The sequence below is a fragment of the Symsagittifera roscoffensis genome, chromosome 6, assembly GCF_963678635.1.
Source record: "Symsagittifera roscoffensis chromosome 6, txSymRosc1.1, whole genome shotgun sequence".
Taxonomy (NCBI): Eukaryota; Metazoa; Xenacoelomorpha; order Acoela; family Convolutidae; genus Symsagittifera; species Symsagittifera roscoffensis.
This window is the reverse complement of record NC_087067.1, coordinates 42,737,980-42,753,099: the sequence shown is the minus strand read 5'-3', so window position 1 is coordinate 42,753,099 and position 15,120 is coordinate 42,737,980. Positions and strand designations below refer to the sequence as shown.

At 34.9% G+C, this 15,120-nt stretch overlaps 1 protein-coding gene and 2 non-coding genes across 3 annotated transcripts in view; all 3 read left to right on the top strand.

Moving 5' to 3' along the window:
- LOC134848390 (thimet oligopeptidase-like) overlaps positions 1-15,120 on the top strand; it is a 197,417-nt gene that overhangs the window by 35,355 nt on the left and 146,942 nt on the right. The gene's annotated exons all lie outside the window — the stretch shown is intronic.
- On the top strand, positions 5,510-5,582 carry Trnak-uuu (transfer RNA lysine (anticodon UUU)). Its single transcript has one exon. It is a non-coding gene; the product is annotated as a tRNA-Lys (tRNA).
- On the top strand, positions 12,130-12,202 carry Trnak-uuu (transfer RNA lysine (anticodon UUU)). Its single transcript has one exon. It is a non-coding gene; the product is annotated as a tRNA-Lys (tRNA).

The window sequence follows — 15,120 nt, the reverse complement described above, 5'->3', positions numbered from 1 at the left end:
ATAATAATTTTTATTTTTCAAACAATATAACACTCAAAAAGGACTATAGGATATGATTTGTAACCCTGCCAGGAATCGTTTTCAAAAAACTCTGATAATTTTCTAATCCATCGAAGCTGTGTTTTCAGAAATTTCAGATGTGATTTTGATTCACTGAAGCTGTCGAAAAGGTCCGATGAGAACCAAATAATTGGTGGTAACCTGTAACCTCAAGATGGGGACCTCTGAACCTATCGAGTGCGCTACTCGAAAACTGAGGGCGTAGCAAGCGTGACATTTTCCAGGAAATTGAAAGAAGATGATGCAAAAATAAACAAAATGTGTTCAGTTTAGACCTATGTTTCTGAGTGGAGGCTTTGGAAAACGGTCAGAAATTGAGTTTTTGTCGGGCTTTTAGTTAAATTGATATTTTTTGTTTGTGTTCAAATTTGCTCTTAGAACAGTTTTTGTATGAACCCAGTTGAAAAAATAGCGATTGAAGTTTTTAAGATAGCATGTCATAACAGCAAAACAACTCCACTGGAGACTATGTTTAACTTCCGCTAACTTCATCTCAAATGAAAATTAAAAAAAAAACACAGAAAAATAAGAAAATGTTTTGGTCAATGCCACACGTTTCGAGAACGAAGTTTAAATTGTCTTACCACTTTAACACTTAAATCACTGATCAAACCTCAAATCAAGGAACCTCAGGATAAAAAAACTGAGAATACTTCTTTGTTGTACAGTCCGTTCGGGAGCTTTGTAGGTACTCATTTATGCTAATCGACATACGCAGCAGCAGTAAAGTTCTTAAGTAAAAAAACTGTCGAAATAAGTGAAGAAAACGACCTATGAAGTAAACTTCGGAGACATCGTGAAGTGTAAAGCTGAAAAGAACAGAAATTGAAGTGTGTTTGGAAGAAAGGAACAAAATTGTACAAAATTAATCAGTTGCATTGTTATTGATCAGTATTGGGAGCCCTGCTAGCTTAGTTGGTTGAGCGTTGGACTTTAAATCCAACGGTCAGGCTTCGAGTCCCTTGTGGGGCGTAAAATTTTGGGAGGCTTCTTCAAGTTTTTGTTCAAAATAGGTTCATTTTGAACTTAGGTTTTATTCAAACCAATTTCAAAATTTGTTCTGAATGATGAAATCGGACGACACAACATTTTATCATTTACGTTATCGATTCATGATTAATCAAAAAATTGTATTTCATCTCCGGAAAACAACAAAAAATCAAAAAAACACACAAGAAACTATTTATTTTTCAAACAATACAAAACTCAAAAAGAACTATAGGATATGAAGTGTAAACTCTGTCAGGAATCATTTTTAAAAAACGCTGATAATTTTCTAATCCACCAAAGCTGTGTTTTCAAAAACTTCGAATGGTATTTTGATTCACTGTAGCTGTGGAAAAGGTCCGATGAGAACCAATTAATTGGTGGCAACCTCAAACTGGGAACCTCCGATTCTATCGAATGTTCTAGTCGAGAACTGAGGCATTAGAAAGCGTGACATTTTCCAGGAAAATTAAAGATGATGCAAAAATTAACAAAATGTGTTTAGTCTAGACCTATGTTTCTGACCGGAGGCTTTGAAAAACGGTCAGAAATTAAGTTTTTTGTCGGGCGTAGGTTCTTACTTGACTTGATATTTTTTGCTTGATTTCAAGTTTGCTCATAGAACAGTTTTTGTTTGAGCCCAGTTGAAAAAATAGCGATTGAAGTTTAAAGATAGCATGTCATAACATTAAAACAAGCTCACTGGAGACTATGTTTAACTTCCACTAACTTCATCTCAAAAGAAAATTTTAAAAAACACAGAAAAAGGAAGAAACTGTTTTGGTCAATGCAGCACGTTTCGAGAACGGAGTTTAAATTGTCTTACCACTTTAACGCTTAAATCACTGATCAAACCACAGTTCAAGGAAGCTCAGGATAAAAAAGTTTAGAGTGCTAATCGAGAAACGCAGCAGCAGTAAACTTCTTAAGTTCAAAAAACTGCCCGAATAAGTAAAAGAAAACGACCTATGAAAGTTAACTTCGGAGACATTGTGTAGTGTAAAGCTTTCAAGAACAGAAATTGAAGTGTGTTTGGTAGAAAGGAACAATGTTGTACAAAACTGAACAGTTCCATTATTCAGCAGTACATTGAGCCCTGCAAGCTCAGTCGGTAGAACGTTGGGCAAAAGGTTCGAGTCCTTTGTGGGGCGTAAATTTTTGTGAGGCTTCGTCAAGCTTTTGTTCAAATTAGGTTCATTTTGAATTTAGGTTTGATTCAAACCAATTTCAAAAGTTGTTCTCATTGATGAAATCAGACGACCCAACATTTCATCAGTTACGTTATCATTTTATGATTAATAATTAAAACATTGTATATCATCTCCGGAAAACAACAAGAAATCAAAAAAATAAATAAAAAAATATTTATTTTTCAAACAAAACAACACTCAAAAAAAACTATTCGATATGAAATGTAACCCTATCAGGAATCATTTTTAAAAACGCTGATAACTTTCTAATCCCCTCAAGCTGTGTTTTCAAAAATTTCAGATGAAAAACAGCGATCGAAGTTTTTAAGATAACATGTCAAAACAGCAAAACAACTCCACTGGAGACTATAGTTAACTTCCACTAACTTCATCTCAAATGAAAATTATAAAAAACTAAAAATCACAGAAAAAGGAAGAAGTTGTTTTGATCAAAGCAACATTTTCCGAGAACGAATTTTAAATTGTCTTGCCACTTCAACTCTAAAATCACTGATCAAAATCCCAATTCAAGGAAGCTCAGGATAAAAAAAAACTGAGAGTACTCTTTTGTTTTAAATTCCGTTTGGAAGCTTTGAAGGTACTGATTTATGCTAATCGAGAAACGCAGCAGCAGTAAACTTCTTAAGTTCAAAAAAACTGCCCAAATAAGTAAAAGAAAACGACCTATGAAAGTCAACTTCGGAGACATTGTGTAGTGTAAAGCTGTCAAGAACAGAAATTGAAGTGTGTTTGGTAGAAAGGAACAAAGTTGTACAAAATTGAACAGTTCCATTATTCAGCAGTACTTTGAGTACTGCAAGCTCAGTCGGTAGAGCGTTGGGCAAAGGGTTCGAGACCCTTGTGGAGCGTTTGTTTTTGTGAGACTTCTTCAAGCTTTTGTTCAAAGTAGGTTCATTTTGAAATTTTTGAAATTATATTTGATTCAAACCAACTCCAAAAGTTGTTCTCAATGATGAAATCAGACGACACAACATTTCATCATTTTAGTCAATCTTTTTTTGATTAATTAAAAAATGTATTTCATCTCCGGAAAACAACAGAAAATCAAAAAAAACACAAGAAAAGATTTATTTTTCAAACATTACAACACTCAAAAAGAACTTTAGGATATGAATTGTAACGCTGACAGCAATCGTTTACAAAAAACGCTGATAATTTTCTAACCCCCTGAAGCTGTGTTTACAAAAATTTCAGATCGGATTTTGATTAACGGAAGCTGTGGAAAAGGTCCGATGATAACTAATCAATTGGTGGCAACCTCAAATTGGGGACCTCTGAACATGTCAAGTGCGCTACTCGAGAACTGAGGCTTTAGAAAGCGTCACTTTTCTCGGAAAATGAAAGAAGATCATGCAAAAATAAACAAAACGCGTTCAGTTTAGACCTATGTTTCTGAGCGGAGGCTTTGAAAAACGGTCAGAAATTGAGTTTTCTGTCTGGCGTAGGCTTTTACTTGATTTCATCTTTTTTGCTTGAGTTCAAATTTGCTTTTAGAACAGTTTTTGTTTCAGCCCAGTTTAAAAAATAGCGATTGAAGTTTTTGAGATAGCATGTCACAACAGCAAAACAACTCCACTGGAGACTATGTTTAACTTCCGCTAACTTCATCTCAAATGAAAATTAAAAAAAAAACACAGAAAAATAAGAAAATGTTTTGGTCAATGCCACACGTTTCGAGAACGAAGTTTAAATTGTCTTACCACTTTAACACTTAAATCACTGATCAAACCTCAAATCAAGGAACCTCAGGATAAAAAAACTGAGAATACTTCTTTGTTGTACAGTCCGTTCGGGAGCTTTGTAGGTACTCATTTATGCTAATCGAGATACGCAGCAGCAGTAAAGTTCTTAAGTAAAAAAACTGTCGAAATAAGTGAAGAAAACGACCTATGAAGTAAACTTCGGAGACATCGTGAAGTGTAAAGCTGAAAAGAACAGAAATTGAAGTGTGTTTGGAAGAAAGGAACAAAATTGTACAAAATTAATCAGTTGCATTGTTATTGATCAGTATTGGGAGCCCTGCTAGCTTAGTTGGTTGAGCGTTGGACTTTAAATCCAACGGTCAGGCTTCGAGTCCCTTGTGGGGCGTAAAATTTTTGGAGGCTTCTTCAAGCTTTTGTTCAAACTAGGTTCATTTTGAATTTAGGTTTGATTCAAACTATTTTCAAAAGTTGTTTTCAATGACGAAATCAGACGACCCAACATTTCATCGATTACGTTATCATTATATGATTAATAAAAAAAATTGTATTTCATCTCCGGAAACAACAAAAAATCAAAAAAATACTTAAGAAAATTTTTATTTTTCAAACAATACAACACTCAAAAAGAACTATAGGATATGAAATGTAACTCTGTCAGGAATCATTTTTAAAAAACGCTGATAATTTTCTAATCCATCAAAGCTGTGTTTTCAAAAACATCGGATGGGACTTTGATTAACGGAAGCTGTGGAAATGGTCCGATGATAACCAATCAATTGGTGGCAACCTCAAATTGGGGACCTCTGAACATGTCAAGTGCGCTACTCGAGAACTGAGGCTTTAGAAAGCGTCACTTTTCTCGGAAAATGAAAGAAGATCATGCAAAAATAAACAAAACGCGTTCAGTTTAGACCTATGTTTCTGAGCGGAGGCTTTGAAAAACGGTCAGAAATTGACTTTTCTGTCTGGCGTAGGCTTTTACTTGATTTCATCTCTTTTGCTTGAGTTCAAATTTGCTCTTAGAACAGTTTTTGTTTCAGCCCAGTTTAAAAAATAGCGATTGAAGTTTTTGAGATAGCATGTCACAACAGCAAAACAACTCCACTGGAGACTATGTTTAACTTCCACTAACTCCATCTCAATTGAAAATTCAAAAAAAAACACAGAAAAAGGAAGAAACTGTTTTGGTCAATGAAACACGTTCCGAGAACGAAGTTTTATTTGTCTCACCACTTTAATCCCTAAATCACTGATCAAACCTCCATTCAAGGAAGCTCAGGATAAAAATTTGAGAATACTTCTTTGTTATAAAGTCTGTTCGGGAGCTTTGAAAGTACTGATTTTTGCTAATCGAAATACGCAGCAGCAGTAAAAATCGTAAGTAAAAAAACTGTCCAAAATTATTGAAAGAAAACGACCTATGAAAGTCAACTTCGGAGACATCGTGAAATGTAAAGCTGTCAAGAACAGAAATTGAAGTGTGTTTGGTAGAAATGAATGAAATTGTACAAAATTAAACAGTTGCATTGTTATTGATCATTGTAATGAGCCCTGCTAGCTCAGCTGGTAGAGCGTTGGACTTTTAATCCAACGGTCAAGGGTTCGAGTCCCTTGTGGGGCGTAAATTTTTGGGAGGCTTCTTCAAGCTTTTGCTCAAATTAGGTTCATTTTGAATTTAGGTTTGATTCAAACTATTTTCAAAAGTTGTTCTCAATGACGAAATCAGACGACCCAACATTTCATCGATTACGTTATCATTTTATGATTAATAAAAAAAATTGTATTTCATCTCCGGAAACAACAAAAAATCAAAAAAATATACAAGAAAATTTTTATTTTTCAAACAATACAACACTCAAAAATAACTATAGGATATGAAATGTAACTCTGTCAGGAATCCTTTTTAAAAAACGCTGATAATTTTCTAATCCATCAAAGCTGTGTTTTCAAAAACTTCGGATGGGATTTTGATTCACTATAGCTGTGGAAAAGGTCAGATGAGAACCAATTAATTGGTGGCAGCCTCAGACTAGGGACCTCCGAACCTATCGAATGTTCTTCTCGAGAATTGGGGCATTAGAAAGCGTGACATTTTCCAGGAAATTTAAAGATGATGCAAAAATAAACAAAACGTGTTTAGTCTTGACCTATGTTTGTGACCGGAGGCTTTGAAAAACGGTCAGAAATTGAGTTTTTTGTCTGGCGTAGGCTTTTACTTGATTTTATCTTTTTTGCTTCAGTTCAAGTTTGCTCTTAGAACAGTTTTTGTTTCCGCCCAACTGAAAAAATAGCAACTGAAGTTTTAAGATAGCATGTCATAACAGCGAAACAACTTCACTGGAGACTGTTAAACTTCCGCTAACTTCATCCCAAATGAAAATTGAAAAACAAAACACAGAAAAAAGAAGAAGCTTTGAAGGTTCTGATTTATGCTAATCGAGAAACGCAGCAGCAGTAAACTTCTTAAGTTCAAAAAAACTGCCCGAATAAGTAAAAGAAAACGACCTATGAATGTTAACTTCGGAGACATTGTGTAGTGTAAAGCTGTCAAGAACAGAAATTGAAGTGTGTTTGGTAGAAAGGAACAAAGTTGTACAAAATTGAATAGTTCCATTATTCAGCAGTACTTTGAGCCCTGCAAGCTCAGTCGGTAGAACGTTGGGCAAAGGGTTCGAGACCCTTGTGGAGCGTTTATTTTTGTGAGACTTCTTCAAGCTTTTGTTCAAAGTAGGTTCATTTTGAAAGTATTGAAATTAGATTTGATTCAAACCAACTCCAAAAGTTGTTCTCAATGATGAAATCAGACGACACAACATTTCATCATTTCAGTCAATCTTTTTTGATTAATTAAAAAATGTATTTCATCTCCGGAAAACAACAGAAAATAAAAAAAAACACACAAGAAAAGATTTCTTTTTCAAACAAATTAACTCTCAAAAAGAACTTTAGGATATGAATTGTAACCCTGACAGCAATCGTTTACAAAAACCGCTGATAATTTTCAACCCCCTGAAGTTGTGTTTACAAAAAATTCAGATGGGATTTTGGTTAACATAAGCTGTAGAAAAGGTCCGATGATAACCAATCAATTAGTGGCAACCTCAAATTGAGGACCTCTGAACATGTCGAGTGCGCTACTCGAGAACTGAGGCATTAGAAAGCGTCTTTTTTTTCGGCAAATGAAAGAAGATCATGCAAAAATAAACAAAACGAGTTCAGTTTAGACCTATATTTCTGAGCGGAGGCTTTGAAAAACGGACAGAAATTGAGTTTTTTGCCGGGCGTAGGCTTTCGCTTGAATTGATCTTTTTTGTTTGAGTTCAAATTTGCTCTTGGAACAGTTTTTGTTTCAGCCCAATTGAAAAAATAGCAATTGAAGTTTTAAGATAGCATGTCATAACAGCAAAACAACTTCACTGGAGACTATGTTTAACTTCCACTAACTTCATCTCAAATGAAAATTTAAAAAAAAACACAGAAAAAGGAAGAAACTGTTTTGGTCAATGCAGCACGTTTCGAGAACGGAGTTTCAATTGTCTTACCACTTTAACGCTTAAATCACTGATCAAACCACAGTTCAAGGAAGCTCAGGATAAAAAAGTTTAGAGTGCTAATCGAGAAACGCAGCAGCAGTAAACTTCTTAAGTTCAAAAAACTGCCCGAATAAGTAAAAGAAAACGACCTATGAAAGTTAACTTCGGAGACATTCTGTAGTGTAAAGCTGTCAAGAACAGAAATTGAAGTGTGTTTGGTAGAAAGGAACAATGTTGTACAAAACTGAACAGTTCCATTATTCAGCAGTACATTGAGCCCTGCAAGCTCAGTCGGTAGAACGTTGGGCAAAAGGTTCGAGTCCTTTGTGGGGCGTCCACAGTTCGAGTCCACAGTTTAAGGAAGCTCAGGATAAAAAATTGAAAGTACTTCTTTGTTATAAAGTCCGTTCGGGAGCTTTGAAGGTACTGATTTATGCTAATGGACATACCCAGCAGCAGTAAAATTCTTAAGTAAAAAAACTGTCCAAATAAGTGAAAGAAAACGACCTATGAAAGTCAACTTCGGAGACAGCGTGAATTGTAAAGCTGTCAAGAACAGAAAATGAAGTGTGTTTGGCAGAAAGGATCAAAATCGTAAAATTTCAACAGTTACACTGTTATCGACAAGTAGTATGAGTCCTGATAATGCAGACGGTAGAGCTCCGTGAGCTCAATCCCACGGTCAGGAGTTGAAGTCCCGTGTGGTCCCTAATTTTTTGTGCGGCTTCTTCCCACTTTTGAATTGAAGGAGGATCATTTTGAAATTGGGCTTGATTAAAACCAACTTCAGTAGAGGTCTTCATTGATAAAATAAGACGCCACAACAACTCAACAATGACGTTATCATTTCGTGACCAAAATTAGTTTTTTCACCAGAAAACAACAAAAAAATTTCAACAAATCTGGAGATTTGTTGTTTCACCAGAAAACAACAAATCTCCAGAAAACAACAAAAAATCAAGAGAACACAGAAGAGTTTGAAAATTTTTGTTTTTCAAACTTTACAACACTCAAAAAGAACTATAGAATATGAACTGTGACTCTATCAGAAATAATTTTCAAAAAACGCTGATAGAGTTTAGATCCACTAAATTTGTGCTTTAAAAAAAGACTGACGCAATTTTGATTCACTGAAGCTGTGGAAAAGGTGCGATGAGAACCAAATAATTGGTGGCATTCTCAGACTGGGGACCCCCGAACCTATCGAATGTTCTACTCGAGAATTGAGGCATTAGAAAGCGTGACATTTTCCAGGAAAATTTAAGATGATGCAAAAATAAACAAAATGTGTTTAGTCTAGACCTATGTTTCTGACCGGAGGCTTTGAAAAACGGTCAGAAATTGAGTTTCTGTCTGGCGTAGGCTTTAACTTGATTTGATCTTTTTTGCTTGAGTTCAAATTTGCTCGTAGAACAGTTTTTGTTTCAGCCCAATTGAAAAAATAGCTATTGAAGTTTTAAGATAGCATGTCATAACAGCAAAACAACTTCACTGGAGACTATGTTTAACTTCCACTAACTTCATTCCAAATGAAAATTTAAAAAAAAACACAGAAAAAAGAAGAAATTATTTTGGTCAATGCAACACTTTTCGAAAACGAAGTTTAAATTTGTCTTGCCACTTTAACTCTAAAATCACTGATCAAACCCCAATTCAAGGAAGCTCAGGATAAAAAAATTGAGGATACTCTTTTGTTTTAAGTTCCGTTTGGAAGCTTTGAAGATTCTGATTTATGCTAATCGAGAAACGCAGCAGCAGTAAACTTCTTAAGTTCTAAAAAACTGCTCGAATAAGTAAAAGAAAACGACCTATGAAAGTTAACTTCGGAGACATTGTGTAGTGTAAAGCTGTCAAGAACAGAAATTGAAGTGTGTTTGGTAGAAAGGAACAAAGTTGTACAAAATTGAACAGTTCCATTTTTCAGCAGTACATTGAGCCCTGCAAGCTCAGTCGGTAGAGCGTTGGGCAAAGGGTTCGAGTCCTTTGTGGGGCGTAAATTTTTGTGAGGCTTGTTAAAGCTTTTGTTCAAATTAGGTTCATTATGAATTTAGATTTGATTCGAACCAATTTCAAAAGTTGTTCTCATTGATGAAATCAGACGACCCAACATTTCATCGATTACGTTATCATTTTATGATTAATAAAAAAAATTGTATTTCATCTCCGGAAAACAACAAGAAATCAAAAAATACATTAAAAAAATATTTATTTTTCAAACAAAACAACACTCAAAAAGAACTATTCGATATGAAATGTAACCATGTCAGGAATCATTTTAAAAAACGCTGAATATTTTCTAATCCCCTCAAGCTGTGTTTTCAAAAATTTCAGATGGGATTGTGATTCACTGAAGCTGTGGAAAAGGTCCGATGAGAACCAATTAATTGGTGGCAACCTCAAACTGGGAACCTCTGAACCTATCGAGTGCGCTACTCGAAAACTGAGGCAGTAGCAAGCGTCACATTTTCCAGGAAAATGAAAGATGATGCAAAAATAAAAACAAAACGTGTTCAAGTTAGACCTATGTTTCTGAGCGGAGGATTTGAAAAGCAGCCAGAAGTTGAGTTTTTGTCTGGCGTAGGCTTTTAGTTATATTGATTTTTTCGTTTGTGTTCAAAATTGCTCTCAGAACAGTTTTTGTTTGAGCCAAGTTGAAAAAACAGCGATCGAAGTTTTTAAGATAACATGTCAAAACAGCAAAACAATTCCACTGGAGACTATGTTTAACTTCCACTAACTTCATGTCAAATGAAAATTATAAAAAAAATAAAAAACACAGAAAAAAGAAGAAGTTGTTTTGATCAATGCAACTTTTTGCGAGAAAGAATTTTAAATTGTCTGACCACTTTAACACTTAAATCACTGGTAAAACCTCAATTCAAGGAAGCGCAGGATGAAAAACTGAAAACACTTCTTCGTTGTTCAGTCCGTTTGGGAGCTTCGAAGGTACTGGTTTATGCTAAGCAAGAAACGCATCAGCAGTAATTTTTTAAGTAATGTGAGCCCTGATAGCTCAGTCGGTAGAGCGTTGGACCTGTAATCTAACGAATAAGGGATCGAGACCCTTGCGGAGCGGATTTTTTTGTGAGACTTCTTCAAGCTTTTGTTCAAAGTAGGTTCATTTTGAAAGTATTGAAATTAGATTTGATTCAAACCAACTCCAAAAGTTGTTCTCAATGATGAAATCAGACGACACAACTTTTCATCATTTTAGTCAATCTTATTTTGATTAATTAAAAAAATGTATTTCATCTCTGGAAAAAAACACAAGAAAAGATTTCTTTTTCAAACAATACAACACTCAAAAAGAACTTTAGGATATGAAGTGTAACCCTGACAGCAATCGCTTACAAAAAACGCTGATAATTTTCTAACCCCCTGAAGCTGTGTTTACAAAAATTTCAGATGGGATTTTGATTAACGGAAGCTGTGGAAAAGGTCCGATGATAACCAATCAATTGGTGGCAACCTCAAATTGGGGACCTCTGAACATGTCGAGTGCGCTACTCGAGAACTGAGGCATTAGAAAGCGTCACTTTTCTCGGAAAATGAAAGAAGATCATGCAAAAATACACAAAACGCTTTCAGTTTAGACCTATGTTTCTGAGCGGAGGCTTTGAAAAACGGACAGAAATTGAGTTTTTTGCCGGGCGTAGGCTTTCGCTTGAATTGATCTTTTTTGTTTAAAATCAAGTTTGCTCTTAGTAAAGCTTTGTTTGCGCCCAGTTTAAAAAATAGCGATTGAAGTTTTTGAGATAGCATGTCATAACAGCAAAACAACTCCACTGGAGACTATGTTTAACTTCCACTAACTCCATCTCAATTGAAAATTCAAAAAAAAAACACCGAAAAAGGAAGAAACTGTTTTGGTCAATGAAACACGTTCCGAGAACGAAGTTTTATTTGTCTCACCACTTTAACCCCTAAATCACTGATCAAACCTCCATTCAAGGAAGCTCAGGATAAAAAATTGAGAATACTTCTTTGTTATAAAAACTGTTCGGGAGCTTTGAAGGTACTGATTTTTGCTAATCGAGATACGCAGCAGCAGTAAAATTCTTAAGTAAAAAAACTGTCCAAAATTATTGAAACAAAACGACCTATGAAAGTCAAAAAAACTGTCCAAATAAGTGAAAGAAAACGACCTATGAAAGTCAACTTCGGGGACATCGTAAAATGTAAAGCTGTCAAGAACAGAAATTGAAGTGTGTTTGGTAGAAACGAATAAAATTGTACAAAATTAAACAGTTTCATTGTTTTTGATCATTAGAATGAGCCCTGCTAGCTCAGTTGGTAGAGCGTTGGAAAATGGTTCGAGTTCCTTGTGGGGCGTAAATTTTTCAAACCTCCATTCAAGGAAGCTCAGGATAAAAAATTGAGAATACTTCTTTGTTATAAAAACTGTTCGGGAGCTTTGAAGGTACTGATTTTTGCTAATCGAGATACGCAGCAGCAGTAAAATTCTTAAGTAAAAAAACTGTCCAAAATTATTGAAACAAAACGACCTATGAAAGTCAACTTCGGATACATCGTGAAATATAAAGCTGTTAAGAACAGAAATTGAAGTGTGTTTGGTAGAAACGAATGAAATTGTACAAAATTTAACAGGTGCATTGTTATTGATCATTATAATGAGCCCTGCTAGCTCAGCTGGTAGAGCGTTGGACTTTTAATCCAACGGTCAAGGGTTCGAGTACCTTGTGGGGCGTAAATTTTTGGGAGGCTTCTACAAGCTTTTGTTCAAACTAGGTTCATTTGTTCAAAAGTTGTTCTCAATGATGAAATCAGACGACCCAACATTTCATCGATTACGTTATCATTTTATGATTAATAAAAAAATTGTATTTCATCTCCGGAAACAACAAGAAATCAAAAAAATACACAAGAAAAGTTTTATTTTTCAAACAATACAACACTCAAAAAGAACTATAGGATATGAAATGTAGCTCCGTCAGGAATCATTTTTAAAAAAACGCTATAATTTCCTAATCCACCAAAGCTGTGTTTTTAAAGGTTTCAGATGGGATTTTGATTCACTGAAGCTGTGGAAAAGGTCCGATGAGAACCAATTTTTTGGTGGCAACCTCAAACTGGGGACCTCTGAACCTACGAGTGCGCTACTCGAGAACTGAGGCAGTAGCAAGCATGACATTTTCCAGGAAAATGAAAGAAGATGATGCAAAAACAAACAAAATCTGTTCATTTTAGAGCAATGTTTTTTAGCGGAGATTGAGTTTTTTTGTCGGGCGTAGGCTTTTAGTTAATTTGATCTTTTTTGTTTGTGCTCAAATTTTCTCTACGAACAGCTGTTGTTTGAGCCAAGTTCAAAATTTAGCCATTGAGATTTTTATGAAAGCATGTTATAACAGCCAAACAACTCCAATGAGACTATGTTCAACTTCCACTAACTTCATCTCAAATTAAAAGTAAAAAAAAACACAGAAAAGGAAGAAATTGTTTTGGTCATTGAAACACTGTTTAAGAACGAAGTTTAAATTGTCTTACTACTCTAACACATAAATCACTGATCAAACCGCAATTCAAGGAAGCACAGGATCAAAAATTGAGAATACATTTTTGTTATAAAGTTCGTTCGGGAGCTTTGAAGATACAGATTTTGGCTAATCGAGATACGCAGCAGCAGTAAAATTTTTAAGTAAAAAAAAAACTGTCCAAATAAGTGAAAGAAAACGACCTATGAAAGTCAACTTCGGGGACATCGTAAAATGTAAAGCTGTCAAGAACAGAAATTGAAGTGTGTTTGGTAGAAACGAATAAAATTGTACAAAATTAAACAGTTTCATTGTTTTTGATCATTAGAATGAGCCCTGCTAGCTCAGTTGGTAGAGCGTTGGAAAAGGGTTCGAGTTCCTTGTGGGGCGTAAATTTTTAAGAGGCATCTTCAAGCTTTTGTTGTAAATAGGTTCATTTTGAATTTAGGTTTGATTCAAACTTTTTTCAAAAGTTGTTCTCAATAATGAAATCAGACGACCCAACATTTCATCGATTACGTTATCATTTTTTGATTAATAAAAAAAAACTGTATCTCATCTTCGGAAAACAACAAAAAATCAAGAAAAACACAAGAAAATTTTTATTTTTTAAACAATACAACACTCAAAAAGAACTATAGGATATGAAATGTAGCTCCGTCAGGAATCATTTTTAAAAAAACGCTATAATTTCCTAATCCACCAAAGCTGTGTTTTTAAAGGTTTCAGATGGGATTTTGATTCACTGAAGCTGTGGAAAAGGTCCGATGAGAACCAATTTTTTGGTGGCAACCTCAAACTGGGGACCTCTGAACCTACGAGTGCGCTACTCGAGAACTGAGGCAGTAGCAAGCGTGACATTTTCCGGGAAATTGAAAGAAGATGATGCAAAAACAAACAAAATGTGTTCAGTTTTTAGCAATGTTTCTTAGCGGAGATTGAGTTTTTTGTCGGGCGTAGGCTTTTAGTTAATTTGATCTTTTTTGTTTGTGCTCAAATTTTCTCTACGAACAGCTGTTGTTTGAGCCAAGTTCAAAATTCAGCAGTTGAGATGTTTAAGAAAACATGTTGTAACAGCCAAAAAACTCCAATGGAGACTATGTTCAACTTCCACTAACTTCATCTCAAATTAAAAATAAAAAAAAACACAGAAAAGGAAGAAATTGTTTTGGTCATTGAAACACTGTTTAAGAACGAAGTTTAAATTGTCTTACTACTCTAACACATAAATCACTGATATAACCGCAATTCAAGGAAGCACAGGATCAAAAATTGAGAATACTTCTTTGTTATAAAGTCCGTTCGGGAGCTTTGAAAGTACTGATTTTTGCTAATCGAGATACGCAGCAGCAGCAAATTTCTCAAGTAAAAAAACTGTCCAAAATTATTGAAAGAAAACGACCGATGAAAGTCAACTTTGGAGACATCGTGAAATATAAAGCTGTCAAGAACAGAAATTGAAGTGTGTTTGGTAGAAACAAACGAAATTGTACAAAATTAAACAGTTGCATTGTTATTGATCAGTATAAGGAGCCCTGCTAGCTCAGCTGGTAGAGCGTTGGACGTTTTCATCCAACGGTCAAGGGTTCGAGTCCCTTGTGAGGCGTAAATTTTTGGGAGGCTTCTTCAAGCTTTTGTTCAAACTAGGTTCATTTTGAATATAGGTTTGATTCAAACTATTTTCAAAAGTTGTTCTCAATGATGAAATCAGACGACCCAACATTTCATCGATTACGTTATCATTTTATGATTAATAAAAAAAAAAATTTTCAACTCCGGAAAACAACAAAAAATTAAGAAATTCACAAGAAAGTTTTTATTTTTCAAACAATACAACACTCAAAAAAAACTATAGGATATGAATTGTAGCTCCGTCAGGAATCATTTTCGAAAAACGCTAAATTTTTCTAATCCACCAAAGCTGTGTTTTCAAACTATTCAGATGGGATTTTGATTCACTGAAGCTGTGGAAAATTTCCGATGAGAACCAATTTTTTGGTGGCAACCTCAAACTGGGGACCTCTGAACCTACGAGTGCGCTACTCGAGAACTGAGGCAATAGCAAGCGTGACATTTTCATTTTCCAGGAAAATGAAAGAAGTTGATTCAAAAACAAACAAAATGTGTTCAGTTT